This window comes from Nipponia nippon, unplaced genomic scaffold, assembly GCF_047370975.1.
Source record: "Nipponia nippon isolate SJK-2023a ecotype South Korea unplaced genomic scaffold, ASM4737097v1 scaffold_2, whole genome shotgun sequence".
Lineage (NCBI taxonomy): Eukaryota > Metazoa > Chordata > Aves > Pelecaniformes > Threskiornithidae > Nipponia > Nipponia nippon.
Window position 1 is genome coordinate 20,293,723 of NW_028262336.1, and position 14,864 is coordinate 20,308,586.

Below are 14,864 nucleotides of genomic sequence, written 5' to 3' on the forward strand. Positions count from 1 at the left end.
CAAAACTGTGAGCTCTAGGGAATAATAAGTCAAACATAAGTGTTTCATACTGTTTTTCCACTTGCACTTTAATGATTATTTTCCAGTACTGTAGAAGCTGCTAAAGAAAAGAGTTTCGTTCATTTTAATATGGAGAAGGTTTGGGGTTTTTTGGTGGTTTAGTTTGTGGGATTTTTTTGGTTGGTTGGTTTTTCTTGTTGGTTTTGTGATTGGGTTTTTTTTTTGTTTTTTTGGGGGGGGGGTGTTTTTTTTACACTCCAGGGTGATCCATTAGGTTAATCTGTATTTTAATGATCTGATTTACTCAGAGTATCTGAAACATCACGAAGACTTGCCATGCATTCTATTAAGCCCAGGATCCAATGCGAGCATGCAGAAGCACATGGATAAGCAAATCAAATGAAAGATGTGCAGAAAGTTGCACGGAAGCTGCATAAATGAGATCTGTGTATCTGAAAGGCTCATGGGAAGGATAAATTATTTCAAGATTGATTTAATGCAAAGACACAAGCTGAACAAGCTGAATGATTTTTCTCATTTTCTGTTCTCTAAAATGAGCGACAATGTTGACTCATGAATTTTCCTGAAATGATAAGACACACAGAGAAAAGTGAAAAAATCAGCTAAGATGAATAAAAAACATCTATTAATTCAATACAGAGGAACTGCAGCTAGACAATGTTACTCTTGCCAGTAGTAACCAATGCTAACAGCTTAGTCATAACATTTAAACTGAAATAATAAGAGTGCTTTAGTCATCTGGGTTTATTTCCATTTTACAAAAAGTAAGATATAAAATTCATGGAAGGTGAGGGAAAGAAAATTAAGTGGAGTACTTCTGGTACTGAAAACAATAAAAAAATGATACCATGGGACACATCCAACAAATATTTCTATCAGCAAATTTATCTCGCAGACCTAAGTGAGATTTTCAATGTGGAGGGCCTATAGGATTCTTCAGAAGGCAGAATGAGGGACTTTCATCAACACAAGGGAAAGACGACAACTATGCTGTGGCAAACAAAGCTTTGCATTTACTCAGAAACAAAGCCTGAGCCTACATGAACGATTGTGTACCTGTTTCCACCTTCACATACCTCACAGAAAAGCCTCCAACCTCATATTTTGTAGCACAATTCATTAATAAAACCACTAACATTTTCAACTATTTTCCAATATATCTTTTGGTTCATAACACAGGGCTGGAAAAATGAAAAAAATCAGCCTCTTGCGAATTCCGGGAGAAGCAACAGAACTTGATGGAAGACTAGCAGAATCTAATACAGGTACAAATAAAAAGAAAAATGTTTCCAGTGCAGATTGACTTAGTCATGGTCAATCCTTATTTCAGATACTCATTGCTACACAGAGATGTCCAACTTTTTTAATACTTGAGATCAAAAAGAATTTGAGCATTAGCATCTACTTCAAATACCTAGGAAATAATCCATAAGTCTTAATATATGCATTTCATATGTATTTTTGTATGGGTTTACAATATAATTGCTGGTTATTTCTTCATGAGATCTTCTGTCTTGTCTTCTTGCCCTTTTTTTAAGATACAGTCTTCCCTGACCTTAATTTATCTCAATCTGGGAAAGCATTTGCAAACAACCACCAAGCAATTTCTTCTGTGAAAACACTTGTTTTCTGTCTGTATTTAGGTTGCTTCCACTGATAGACGCATAATTTTACTAACCCAGAGGTATGCATTTACCCAACTGAAGGTAAGTTATCGATACAAATTTACAGTGTTAATTTCCAGACTGTATTGACACTAGCAAAACATTTGAAAACAATGGTTTGCAATTTCTACCTGGTCTTTTTCTTAATGAAATACAGTCTGTTGGAATTTTATGTATATCAAAGCAAATTCAATTTAAAAATTACTGTATCTACTGTTTTTAAGAAATGGAACTGTTTAAAATATTTTCCTTAAAAAAGAAACCCATTGTTTTCAGTAGCTGGAGAAACCACCATTATTGCAAACTATGTTTGGAAACCAGGATCAACAAATCCAAATTATCATACCAAGTCAAAACCCAGAGACAAACATTTCCAAAACTAGTGGCAGAATCTAAGCATGCTCTAGGATTCCTTCTTTGTAAGTGACCCAATTTATGAAAATGTTTGGGTGCCCGCCTCACCCCGAAAGCTTTCAGGATTAAGTTTAGCCAATTTGAGCAAGTTGCTTTCTGCTGGCTTGTCTTCCTCTAAGCGGGGAAGCCCCTACCCCACAGCAGACAGCTCTGCCTGGCAGGACGCAAGGCTGTCAGTCCCGGGGTGCTGCTGAAGCCAAGTGCCACCCAAGCTGTGGGCTGCCGTGCCTCTGCCCCGGCCGGCCTGGCTGTGTCCCCCCCGGCCACCAGCAGAGCTTCGCCATGCAGGGGCAGTTGCCACCAGTGGGTAACGGGCAATGAACCCCCCACAAACCCTGCTGCCAGGCTCTCTTGCCACATTTCCCATTTGCTCATCAGTCCTGCTTGAGAGCTTCAGAGGCCAGGCTTCTAAGTCGCCACAGGCTTTATCGGGCAAAACATTAGCGCCTGAAGCCACCCCCGAAGTATGTTTTATTCTATTAATTATGGATTGATGGGAGACGCAGTCTTTGTAGCGAGAGTTCACTCAAAGGTCCTAATCTGGAACTATGGCCTGAGAGACATAGGTACTTATGCACCACTAAGTGCCAAAAAAGATTAAATCCTAAATAAACACTTTTTTTTTTTCCCAGACCGCTTTGGAATAACAGGCTTGATTCTCCTTTTCAACAGAAGTACTTGACAAACTGCTACTTAGCTTCATTGACCAGCTAAACCTGATCCAGCAAAACCATTCAGGAAACAGAAAAGAACGAACTGTATACAAAAGTGCCCTGGCAATGTAGCTTCTTTTCAACTATTTACATTAACCAAGTCATTTATTTCAACTACTGAATATAAAGAGCTGGTCTTTAGCTAGGTGATGTATCAATAAAACAAAATCTATTTTCTTGGTAGCTTCATTATTTCAAATTAAAATAAAGGTAATGACAAAAAGCATAGCTTTAGGCTCACCTTAATTAATACACAATGAGGAAGAGAAATGCATCATGCTATCATCCTTTTCTAGGGCCAGTCAGCCAGTTCCCTATTTGATTCTTTTTCTTGTTTAACTGGCAAAAGAGCAGTCTAAGGGCTGGTGGGACTAACTTTCTCTATTACTGACTAACCTGCCAAAAAGGAAGCAATGTTGTATCTTATCAATAGGTCAGTAACAATTTCTTTATGGAAAACCAGATTTCCAATCCCACAAAATTACCCCAAGAGAGCTCACCGACCAGATGTCACTCTTCTTCAAGAGTTGCCACAAATGTCATGGAACAGTCCTTAATCCAAAGCATTTCATCAATTTCAAAATCACTATTGATTTATTGGATTTCTCTTTTCATAATAAAGGAATTTGTCATAAAAATATTTACACTGCCTAGGTAACTAGTTTATAGCTATATTAGGATCTGTATCTTTGGTGACCCCAAGAGTTTGTGAGGGTTTTTTTGCAAAACTTTTTTTTTTTTTTCCCATTGTGAGTGCAGGCAAGTACATACAGGCACAGACATGCAATAATTATGTAGCATTTCATCCTGCTATTGATCTGTGCTCAAAACTCCCATTGATATGCAGGATCAGGCACATCTTTGCCAGATGGGATTTTTCCAGACTAACCCCTTGAAATTTCACAGTGCTATGCAATGGCAACACTTACCACCTTAATCAAAAAGTAACAGTGAAATTTCCTTGTAAGCAAGGATTTGATCAACAAATCTGAAACAGGACAGTCCAGGAGAGAACGATTTAAGATTCCTGTGTACCTTTATACACAATACACGCTTTCATCCTAATGCAGCTAGAAGGATTACAGAGCAGTGTCTATCCACGTGACATTGGCCTGACTCACCAAAACAAAGGAATATTTTATTTTCATGCCTATTTACTTTGCCTGTCAAGACTGTCAAACAGCAGCCATCTGTGACTATAAGGAAAACCAATCCCCTGATCAAAGCACTGAAATACAGTGAGCAGAGAAGCAGTAACATGAAAATGATGATTATGAAGGTCCCCATAATCTGACATGAACCACCTGTGAATTTTCTGGATTGAAATGAGAGTAGGAATAGTTCAGCAGGTGCCTTTAGGCTGAGAGACTGGCACAGCTGAAAAAAATAATTGGTCCCTTTGAGTTCACATGACTCCAATCTTCTTTTTAAGCAGTGCTGCCTTTTTCAGCAGGCTCCACTACAGGTACCAAGATTAGCCTTTTTCTAGGTTGTTATAGTATTGGTCAGTTGTGGGACTACAACCCTGTGTTGCCCTTGACGCTATTATTTTCTATGAGATCCCAAAGCTGCCAGGAAATAAGAGCTTTTTCACCTTCCCATATGTTACTACTGTGTCCAGAACACACTTTGTGCTGAAACAAAAGACGTTGTTTCCCATACCAATGTACCAAATTACCGTTCCTGGTGTATTGATATTTTTCGGTAGTAACACCAGGTGAAATATTCTGTAACTCAAGTTATCCCAGTCCTGTTTATGTTTCCCTCTGTAGCCCTCCTCCTGTCCTTTGGAAGTCATATCCCTTCCAGATTCCCTCTTAGAGTCCTTTGCTTCCTGTCGTGGTTTAACCCCAGCCAGCAACTAAGCACCACCCAGCCGCTCGCTCACTCCCCCCCAGCGGGATGGGGGGAAGAGAATTGGAAGGGTAAGAGTGAGAAAACTCATGGGCTGAGGTAAGAACAGTTTAATAATTTAAATAAAACAGAATAATAATAATTAAAACATTGTAATGAAAAGGAAAAGAACAAAGAGAGAGAAATAAAACCCAAGAAAGACAAGTGATGCAGATGAAAACAATTGCTCACCACCAGCCAATGCCCAGCCAGTCCCCGTGCAGTGGCCTCCTCACCAACCTGCCCCCTAGTTTTATTGCTGAGCATGACGTCATATGGTGTGGAATAGCCCTTTGGTCAGTTGGGGTCAGCTGTCCGGGCTGTGCCCCCTCCCAGCTTCTTGTGCACCCCCAGCCCACTCACTGGTGGAGTGGTGTGAGCAGCAGAAAAGGCCTTGGCTCTGTGCAAGCACTGCTCAGCAGTAATGAAAACATCCCTGTATTATCAACAGTTTTCAGAACAAATCCAAAACATAGTCCCATACAAGCTACTATGGAAAAAAATAACTTTATCCCAGTCAAAACCAGCACAATTCCTCACCACCCACGACAGCAATGAAAAACCCAACAACTTATTTCAGTACATTATGATTAGCTTAAGTATGAACAGCATGCTGTCGATAACGAAGGAAAACACACATCCCACTGATGTTCTCTAGCCCGGTAAGGAGAGAAAGAGGCACTCCAGGGTGCAGTTCCCTACCATATGATCCCTTCTGACTGCAATGCAGTTGTTTACATCGTCTGCACAGTACCTGATGAGAAAACTGCAGACTGAATTCCTCCTGTGCACTGTTCTACCCTAAGGGAACAGCCAAGCCACAGGAAAACCAAACAAGCAACAACAGTCTCAAGGCCAGGATCACCTTCTGCATAGGCAGGACGAGTGACTTGCACTTCTGAGACTCCATCTCCAGCGACTTGAGTGAACCACGTCCTCCTTCCCATCGCTGGCTAAGGCCCCAGCATGACAACAGCTTTTGAGCTACCAATGGCCTATACAGCACTAGTGCCTTAATGCCATGCGTTTATTGGAGAGTGATTTCTGTGGCCTACATACCACCTACTTAATAACAGTTCTTCAGCAGAGGGACCTGAGAGCTCCTCTGCTGAATGATATTCATACCACTTTTGGCATACCTAGAGATACATAGGGTCTGTGCAAAGGGGGAGCACAAATAAAGCAGGTACTCAGATTGGAGACCTGAGTATATTAAAAAAAACACAGTTCAATGAAGACTCAGCAGCATGAATTTGGAAACAGCACATCATACATCACCACAGAATTAGCTACATAACTCCCAGACTCAGGCTACCTTACAGAGACAGTCCTCCACGTTCAGTTTTGAGGACAGTTGAGGTTTCTCTGCCATGTCTGCTTGGACACAAAGTCCCCCTCTCCAGAGTAAAACAAATATTCACTACCAGTGCCTTGGCAATTGTAGAACAGTGCTTCAAGTCCTATTATTTAGCATCTTTCTCAGCCAGAGCCACCTACTCTCAAGCTCACAGGAATAAGCACAACCTCGTTGACACCAGCAGAATGAGATCCATTCACAGCCAGTTCAACAAATAAACTGGAATTGGCTGATAGATATTATTACGCCACTTTATACCTTGCTTACTCTATACTGTTATATTTAATACTGGAAGCAATAAATATTTCTTAACTGATTTCTTTTTTTAATTGCATGTGTAAGCCCAACAATAACATTTCTTGTGTAAAGTACAACCTGACTAATGCTCTTCCCCAGACAAAATAAACAAAACAAAGCAAAACCCCACACACATTTGTGACCAATAGTAAATGTCACTCTGAAAACCATAATGTGTGGAGAATAAACAAACGCTGAGGGAATTTTTTTTTTTTCTGAGACAAAGAGCCTGGAAAAGTAACATTGGCGTCTTTTTCCTGAATTCTCTAAACTGCAATCTTAGAGTCTTCTGGTATCACTCTACCTGGTTTCTAATTTTCAGTTGTACACAGTCAAAAGTGTTTTCCTGGTTTTTGCCTTTCCCTTCAGAACTGAGAGCCTGTGTTGCAGAAAGCCCTAGGATCACGATTTTCAGAGACCGAACTGGCTTCTGTATTTAAGAAAGTGTTCATTCTGAAGCGAAGATTAAGGTTTCGGGCAGGGCAGGATTCAGAGGATTCAGTGGCTGCATATCACTTTGGGCTGGTTTTGTGCTGCTGATAAGATTTTAGTTGCCATGAAGACAGCAGGCTTTTCTAGTCAGAACACACAACTGGGAAAAAAAAAATGAGAGAATGGGGGAAACTGAACTTCTTAAATGGGCTTGCTAGGTTAAAAAGAAAATGTACTTGGTCACACCCATAAGATATTATGCATAGTGTATTTATAATATAAATACATTCATTATTAATAATGCTCTTAAAGTTAATTTTTACAAATCTTAAAAATCTTCAGCAAGTTTTCTTTCAAAAAAAAAAATCCTTGTATAAAATCTCAAAGTCAAAAATACGTTCATGGATACAAGTAAGTGAGATACTATTTCACCTTTGTCTAAAAGCTATTTCCTTTCATTTTTCTGAATACCTTTTTAACCAGCACAGATCATGTCTGCACTCAGCAGTGACATGGAAACAGAGGCTAAAAGCTCTAGAATAAGAAATAGCCTGGGTTAGCAAATGGTGCTGAAACCCATACAACTGGAGAGTGCTCCCAAACTCAAACTATGACATCAAAATTGCATGCTGCACTATTAACAGCCCAGGTCATTGCCAACTGTGGCTCTGCTCTGAGGTATAAACCTCACATGGCAAGGCAAACAACACCCAGAAGGCTTTGTAACACTGACAGGTCAACTGGTCAGCACAGCAATAAAGGACATCTAATAACTTAAAAATACACTGCAGCATTTTAGAAACAGGATTGTGCATCTTTTCCTCAATCCTGTATTTTACTGGTCCGCTGCTGGTAATGGAAAAGCAATTGAAGGCCAAAATAATCAAGGGATCACCCTAATATTCTTGAGGTAATATCACTGTTTCCAGTTACTCTCCTCTGAGCAAATATGGGGGCAGAGGGAGGGGGTTTGCTTGCCCAGCCTTTCTTTGCCAAGCCTGCTGTCCAATACAGTCCTGATAGGAAAGTAACCGCTTGCAAAGCACATTACAGTCCTCCTGGCCAAGTACAGTTATGCTGGAAGAATACATCAGCGCATACAAAACTGCAGACTGGAAAGGGCCAAACTGACTTTCCTGATGAGCTGTCCTGTACGCTCCTCAGCTGCAAGTTGCAATTACAGCCCTGTAGTCTAAATTTCAGTACATACCGACATTATCTTTGTTGTACACTACTAATTAATTTTCTCTCTTTTTTTATGCATACTTTTTTTCACTCCACTTTCAAGTTACACTCAGCATATTTCACTTTACTGAGTTTCTGCATGGCTGCGAGGCACAGGCCTATGTGATGCCAAATGCTGGAGAAATTTAGAGCAGCCATGGGAGAGCTCAATCCAGGAGCAGTACCAGAATGCAGCATCTGCCTACACGAGCCTCAAGGCCACTGCTCCCTCATTTTTGAACTTCAAAAGACCCTGGTTGTTGCCATCCCAGCATCTTTTTAGAGAAGAGCGTTAACTGTAACTCCACCTAAATCCAAGCTCTTTCAGGAAAAAGTACCAACAGCAACAAAAGGCATAGGAAAGGACTTTGCACTGGAAACAAAAGCAGGCTGATGAATGGCTTCTCAGAAAGCAGATACTGAAGGTAATGTGCTATGGTTATCAATACAATTAAGGATAAGTATAGAAAAACAGAAACAGAAGAAATATTTTGCCATCAACGGATTTCTATAAAAAAAGGGGGAAAAAAGAAAGAGGTCTAGTGAGGCAGTTTTACATCTCAGTATCACTCAAATTCTACTGCAACATACAAAAAGAAATACTAAGATGCCATTTGTACTTGGAATGTAAGCATATAGTTGTGTGAAATATTCGCTGTACTAAAATAGGAAACACCAAGATCTGTATTTCATACAGTGTGCACAAAATAGGTTTTACATTACACACCCAATGACCAAATGTGCTTGTGAATGTTACAGCATTCATGGTGGATTCTTCCTTTGCTATGGTATCAACATCATGTTTTTATCCTGTATTTGTAAAACACCATACAGTTTGTCATTACCACTTTGTGTACTCTTATGAATTTGATTAAAATCTAGAAGAAGATGGCAAATATCAAAGAAATAAACAGGATGGAGCAGGTAGCATGTGAGGGAGGCTGAAGGGGTATAGAAACCACGCTACCAGTAAACTGGCTTCACATTATTTCTGCTGCTTTATATACTGATAAGCTGGAAAACTATAATTGATTGATGAGAAGAGGCAATAATTAAGGAGTATCTACCTCCCCTTTGTTCAGGAAGGGGACAAAGAATGTGTTTCCTTATCATATGCAACATGTCACATCTTGCCAAATAATACTGATTGCAACTTTTTCATCAGTATTTGTACCTTTTTTTGTTGGCTCCAGCCTTTAGTTCTCTAGGAACCTACTTCTATTACTACCCCATTGCGGCTTCTAAAGTCTTACAAACTCTCATTTGCTCTGGTCCTTGAACATTATTATGCTTCTGTTGTCACATTCCTTCTATCCAGTACATGCAGGTGCAGTGTTGTTCATCCTCATCTACCATTGCAGCGCCTCTGAAAACCATTAATGAAACGTTAGGAAAAAAAAATCTGAATAAGAAATACAGAAAATTTGCTTTTTATCAAACATAGTTTAGATAGTGGGTGATTAAAGCATATAAGATATTAGCTATGTGAGAAAACGTTTATCTTACTATTTAATATGTGTGTTCTCACCCTATTCTAATTTCCAAATTAGAAAGCAGAAGCCTTCTGCTGCTGGTCATTAATGATTTACCTGTAATTAAGGGAAACACCGATACCCCATTCATTAGGTTACATAGGTGCAACTTCAGTCACCAGTTTGTCTGCATAAATGAATTGTATGTTTTGACATTATTGCATGTTTTGCCTTCATACCCACAGCTGAGCAAAAGGCAAGAAAGGGTCCCGACATCTCCCTGCTCTGGAGCATACAAATAGATTGAGAAGCGTATCATCTGCACGTGTTACTGCAGCAGCCTTCCCTTTGTTGTCAAACTTGACTCGGATTCATTCCAAAATATCCAAGTCCAAACTTAATTTCTGGCAGGACCTGCAGGATCAAATATGTCTCCTTGGCATTCATTTGCTGCGAGAAAGCCTCAAAAGGACAATGAATGACAGCCAAGCTGATTATCAGTTTCAGTGAGTGAAGGTCAGTAAGTGTAACATCTGCCTTGCTGGTGCTTGCCTACATATTCATGCGCAACTTTCTGCTCATCCAGAGGTCACAAAAACTCACAGAATGAACAAGATCCCACTGGAACCCTTTGCTTCCATAGACATGCAGAGAGATCTTTTTTTTACTCATTCAGTAAGGTTTTTTTTTTTACATTTCACTGACTGAAGGAGCTACATGGGTCAAAATGACCCTGGATTTTTTAATTTTTTTTTTTTTTAATTTGATGATGCCAAGATAAGGAGGAGGAGGAGGATGGCAAGCATGGTGTAGGATTATTTCTACCACCTTTTACAGCACATGCTGATTCACTGAGACAAGAAAAATTACTATAATTTCCATAGTGCCTTTCCTATTAAAGAAAAAGGGGGGGTAAAAAAAAAAGCTGCCTCAAGCATTCTGTATCATCGTGTCATATAAATTAACGTAGCTGTGTCACAGATTAACACTGAATACCTGTGCCCCATGCTTATAAAAAACAAAACGTCAAAATGCCAGTTATAAGCCATGCAACTGAATATCTAATTTCTACAACAAATCTCAAATACTGTTGAAAGTGCACTGCCTCCTCTGCCATGATCTAGAATGATCCTGTGCAACCATGAAGGACTTTAAAAATTGCATTCCAAAAGCATTTTTTTAAAAGTTTTACCACATATTGCACTACTTGAATGAGTTCATGCCCAAATTTTACAACTTGAAAAGGTAATTTGAGTTCAGAGAGACCAAATACAAATGAGTTTCAGAACACATTTTACAGAAGTCAGACTCTTTGCTCTGGAAATTTGGAAACATGGGACACAGTAGGCATGAAATAATTTATAACAGAAAGAAACAGAAACAAAACTGGATATTTCTTCAGCTGACACCCATTAGATTTATGTTTTGATTATTTTTGTTTCAGAAACTGTTTTCATAGTTTGGGACAATATTCCTGAGGTTTGCTAGAGAATATTCCCTTTAATAAACTACACAGAAGTCACTCAGCGCATTGGTACATTCAACATACCTTAAGTAAGTTAGTTTTCATGATTCAACAGCCCAGACACGGATTTCATCATAGCAGGCAGTGGAGATGAAGTGGTCAAGTTAGTACTGCTCTGTATCGGGTACATTTTCCACCACGTTGCTGGAAAGCGGCCGTGTATTCGCACAGCCTCCTCAGTGCCCCAACAGCAAGAAGCAGCCCTTCAACACCACGAAAGATGATCACTGTTCAAAACAGGAAAGATTACAGACTTCTTACTATGCGTACTTTTTCTAATAGCCTTTCTCTTTCTTGAGTTACCACCATGTGTTCTCATTCCATTTCATGCTTTTCTAGTATTACTACTAAACAGCAAAATTAAGGGAAAATTTCACTCATCAACACAGGAGATAAAATGCTTTAGGCTCTTGATGAAGACTCTAAAAGAGGTAAGACAAAATCATATGTTTGTTAACCAAAACTGAGTGCTTAACAGCTAGAAAATTTCCATATTCAATTTTGACATCATGAAAAAACAGGAGTAGATCTAAGTGCAATTAGAGTATTATAAAAACTGACTGTGAAAGGCATAAACAAAAGAAGACATTAGTAGTTGTGTAAGGTAACTCCAGTAGATAGGCTGGAAAAATCAGTTTCATAGAGATGTGTGTAACTTAATTCGAGACGTGCCTGAGGCAACAACAAAAAAAGTTAAATTCCCTTTCTCAGTCAAATTTTATATTCTTGCAAGAAGTTGATATTTCTTATCTTTGTGTTATATTAAACACAACAGAAGCAAGAGATATCAAGATGAGACATGGGGATAAGGTCACATCTCCATTTGCTGTAGGCAGAGCACAAAAAGCATAGCAAGTGATATTCTTTCGATGCAGTCAGAGTGTGCAAAACAAAATACTTTCTTACTTACCTAATGTAATTTCACACATACACCATACAGCTTGTAAGTCCTCTGACTGAGAATTAAACGATGAATTGTTTTCATTAAACAGGTGTAGCTTTCCACTCACAAGGTCCTTAATGCACTCCACAAAGTTTCATGAAAATTTTAATTCCAAGGGAAGATATTTTTGTTCTTCATTTACAGTAAATCACATGAATGACATGTTCCTTTAATCCTTATCCTTCAAATAAATTAATGAGCAGCTTTAATTAATTAGTAAATACTAAGTGTTTATTATTAATTATTATTCTCTTGTCATTGTCCTGGATTATATCAAGTGTTTATTAGAGCAAAAAATAATGAAAGTCATGATTAATACTTGTGTTTATTATGGTAAATTCTAATTAGTCTATAGATAGCGTGCTCCACTGTTGTAACTGCTTATATAAACACAGCATAAGAGAAAGATGTATAATGTAAATAAACTGAAGAATGCAATTGCAGGAGCCATTATGGCTCCACAATATTTCAGGGATGCTCTATTTAGCAAGGATTACCCAGCTGGAAAAGCAACAAAAGAAGAAAGGGTGACTACATCAGAGGAAAAGCAGGGAGGGAAGAGAGCAAAAGGTTTTAAAGTAAAGCTGAAGAACAAAGTCGGGTGAAAGACAAGAAGGAGAAACTGTTGCAAGAAGCAGAAAAATTTTACACAACAGAAGGAAGTGCCCAAAACCTGTTGATTACTCCATCTTCTAGTTGACGCCTACATCCCTATAGCTGATTAAATACGCTTCTGTCTGATGAATTCTGCTCCTTCCTATCCCAAATATTGTGCGGTTTGGGGGCTGGAAGTGAATTTTCATAGAAAGGCCACACATGATTTAAGCGTGCTGGAGGGGAGATCTTACACGTGGCCCATTTCATTAGCCATTTCTGAGATAAGAAAAAACGTAACTTTGGCTTGATTCCCCTTCATCCACCTTGTTGTGTGCAAAAGCGCATTCTGGCTTAGGTTGACAGCTGACCTGTTAGAGCCCAAAGACAGTCTTCAGCTTAATCACAGGCGCAGATAACACGGCTGGTCAGAGAGCTGGCTAAACTTTTTTTACTGAAAAATTAATTATACAGAAAATGGCTTCTCCACCGATTTTTACAGTGAAAAGATTGCTTCCCACAAGCCTCTTAAAAGATAATAGTTTTATATCAGTGATAATCCATTGGAAAAAACGCATTTTATCTATTTTCATATAAATCTTCATTTTTCAATATTGCTGAAAAAGTGTAACTTCCGAGTAACATGAGTAAAGGCATGGAAGATGTGCTTTTGAGCAATCGTCCATGATGAATGAAAAAGTAGATGAGCTCACTACTCTGTTAAATAAGAAAGCACTCTCCCTCACTGTCTGAGAGGAATTGAACATAGTCATTTGCCAACTTTCAAAAAACAGTTCACTTCCATTATTTGAAATTAGATTATTAAGTTTCTTTCCAGATTCATAACTTCAGGGACCAATCTCTATATACATCACCTTTAACACTTTGTGTAACAGCTACTTTTCCTTTAAAACAAGCAAACTAAAAATATTTATTTGGTCACACATTTCTAAGACTGGAAACTTTAACTCAAAATCCTTTTATAAAAAATTTTTATATACTTCTTTTTATGCTCCAGACACTATTTTTTGTCACTGAAATGCATGGGGAGCATAGCCCCTTGCCCAGTGTAGGCAGTCAGGGAGGAAATCTTGCTCTTAAACCTTTTGGGCCAGGTATGCCTGTCCGCATGATGCTTGCCAAGCAAAACACCCGAGTCTTATTTGGGCAGATTTTCTGTTCTAATCCACAAGACCCTTGCTCATGTGCTTAACCTTAAACATTTCAGAGGAGCCGGGGAGGTTACTGGAAGTACCTGCTTACCTGCTAACCCATGACCAGCGTAGGAGATGGCACGGGAATGCGGGCACATATCAGATAAACCTATGCTGTGTACTCTTAGGAAACAGGTTTGGCTTTCAGGTTCATTTCAGCGTGTAACATTTTCAGAAATATAGTCTGATTTTGCTTTTAAGTTAACGTGGCAAAAAAATACACTTTTGCTTTCAGCTAAATAATACATAAGAAAAAATTACTCTAAGCTAAGCATCCTACTTAATCTAAAAGTCTTTAGTTGAGTCATTTATATGCAGTTCATGAGGTCAAACAATTTACTTTTTTTATGGTTAATTACAACTTTTGAAGAAAACTAAAAGGCCTTCATATTGTGTGTCTGCTAATAATTACCAGTAATGTGATTAAATTCATGTTTAATGCTTATCTAAATTAGCTCATTAGCTTGTATGGATGTTTGAAAGCCTCCAAAGACTGAAAAATATTCAGCTTTCATTATAGTCTCGATACTGATCTCATAGACTGTGGCTACCATATTCATTACTCTCTGTATACATAGTACTGTATGGAATATCACTTGTTTCAAACCAATTATTATGCAAATCCCAAGATCATCTTGCTTGCCACTCCCTGGTGACAATGAAATCTTGTTTGGCTTAAATAATCTTTTGGGAGCCATTTACACTGTGAATGAATATCACAGATTTTGTATAGTAAGGAATGATATTTCTGTCATCAGAGAGTAACAGGAAATAGCAAACGTCAATCAGAAGAGTAAGTTCAGCTTCCCTGCACCTAAGTTCTGGTGCCTCGATACTTTTTCCTGGCGTAATCGTTACTAGATGAAAATAACAGACTGGTCTAGGTTAGTCTTGTTTATGCTGCATATTTTTCTTATGCTGAGAAGCTTCTTATCATGGACTAATTTCAGTGACAATCAGAGAGGTAAGTGCATCTGATAAGAGCTACATAACCTTGTTGCTATTCCTTCCCCCTAAAAAGAGTATGAGATGACAGGAAAAGAGAAATATTTTCTGAATCAATAGGTATAAAAAAATAATTAATTGATAAAACAACTTATG

The 14,864-nt window shown here is 38.6% G+C and overlaps 1 long non-coding RNA gene across 1 annotated transcript; it reads right to left on the reverse strand.

Moving 5' to 3' along the window:
• Positions 1-8,689: 8,689 nt before the first annotated feature.
• Positions 8,690-12,102, reverse strand: LOC148055682 (uncharacterized). The gene is made up of 3 exons (XR_015704959.1): positions 11,923-12,102; positions 11,037-11,239; positions 8,690-9,381 (listed from the first exon to the last, which is right to left on the reverse strand). It is a non-coding gene; the product is annotated as an uncharacterized LOC148055682 (long non-coding RNA).
• Between the last annotated feature and the right edge of the window lie 2,762 nt (positions 12,103-14,864).